The following is a 1,506-nucleotide window of genomic DNA, read 5'->3' as shown; positions in this document are numbered from 1 at the left end:
CTTTGGAGCGAGAAAGTGGATTTTATTGATTATTATAATGCTAAAATTGATGCATTGGTAAAGGATGTAACTATTATCTTGAAGAGGAATGAAGAGAAATTCCCCAAACTGTTGTATGAAGTCAGCATTACAATAGAGAGAAAGAAAGTGGCTTATGGGTATATATCTATTGTTGACAAATGAGACTTCAACATGATTATTGCTGAGTTTATAAGGCAACTCAAAGAAAGAGGCAACTAGAAAGGAGATGATCTACCATCTTCTAGCAAAGGGTAGTAAAATAGCAAGCAAGTAGTACAACTTTATTTTGATCATCTTCTTTTTTGGCTCTATATTTGTGGGATGAGCTCTTTAGGATTTTGATGCAAAGTAACAACTCAAGGACCTTGGTGATTCTCCTATAGTATTTCTTAAAAAACTTGGAGTTTTTGTTCCAATGAGAGAAACTTTCTTCATAACTTATATCATGGTGGATGGATGGTCTAGCATTGCTAGAGAGATTTTATGGTTGATTTCATTGATAATGTTTCATTTGAAGAACTCTTTTTTGATGAGGATAGGGAGAAGCCAATAGATCCTAGGAGTGTAATACTTGTAGAAGCTCTCCCTCACATGCAATTATATATTTTTCTTGGTCTTGCATATTTAATTTATAGTTCTCTATTTTGCATTTGGTTATTTTATCCTTTGACATCAGGTCATCAATGTCTATGAAAAAAATTATGAGAGTGCAAGAAAACTTTGGCTTGATGTTCATTATAGGATTATAATAAGCTTAGTAATATCACAACTTTTGTTGTTGGGGTTGCTAGTTGCTAAAAAAGAAAAACATTCTACTCTAGTACTTATTATTCTCCCCTTTTTCACAATCTAGTTTCACAACTATTGCAAAAATTGATTTGAGCCTGCCTTCTCAAGATATCCTCTAGAGGAAGCTGTGGTGAAGGGCACTTTGGAGTGAGCAATAGAACTAGAACTAGATCTTGAACTTTACCTTGCTAATTCTTATAAACATCCCATGTTTAAAGGTGATGATGAGCTTGCTGACTATGAAAAGGAATTATTGTTGAGAGAAAATGATTATAAAGTGTTGACAAGGCAAACAAATACCCCTATCAATATTACACCTTCTTCCACCACCTTCACGATTGAACATTAAAGGTGTTTACAATAAAAGGAATGTGTGGAACAAGGGAGACTAAGAAGCTATAGGGGAGTAAAACATCCATGTGAGGATTAAGATGGGGTATTTGCATGTTGAAGGAACTCCCATGCCAAATGCAAGAACACATGGACGAAAAGGGGGAAATTACTTTATTTTATAATAGATAAATGATGCATCAAAAGCTTCCATTTCACATAAAAACATGAGTAGAAGTAGTCAACACAAAAGGATTAAGGCTAGGGTGTTATTCACGGTAGAAAAGTAGGCTCATAAAGGAGCACAATACAAGTTGGAATTGAAAGAAGGTTTGCAAATACAAAGAGCACCAAAATTCCATCATG

The 1,506-nt window shown here is 34.4% G+C and overlaps 1 pseudogene; it reads left to right on the top strand.

The window, feature by feature from the left end:
* The first annotated feature begins 247 nt into the window (after window positions 1-247).
* On the top strand, window positions 248-1,159 carry LOC149570250 (hyperosmolality-gated Ca2+ permeable channel 1.2 pseudogene; annotated as a pseudogene).
* The last annotated feature ends 347 nt before the right edge of the window (window positions 1,160-1,506 follow it).

The sequence above is a fragment of the Cupressus sempervirens genome, chromosome 3, assembly GCF_028749045.1.
Source record: "Cupressus sempervirens isolate cs-2001-9-10 chromosome 3, ASM2874904v1, whole genome shotgun sequence".
Lineage (NCBI taxonomy): Eukaryota > Viridiplantae > Streptophyta > Pinopsida > Cupressales > Cupressaceae > Cupressus > Cupressus sempervirens.
The sequence above is the reverse complement of the archived record's forward strand: the minus strand, read 5'-3'. Positions and strand labels throughout refer to the sequence as shown.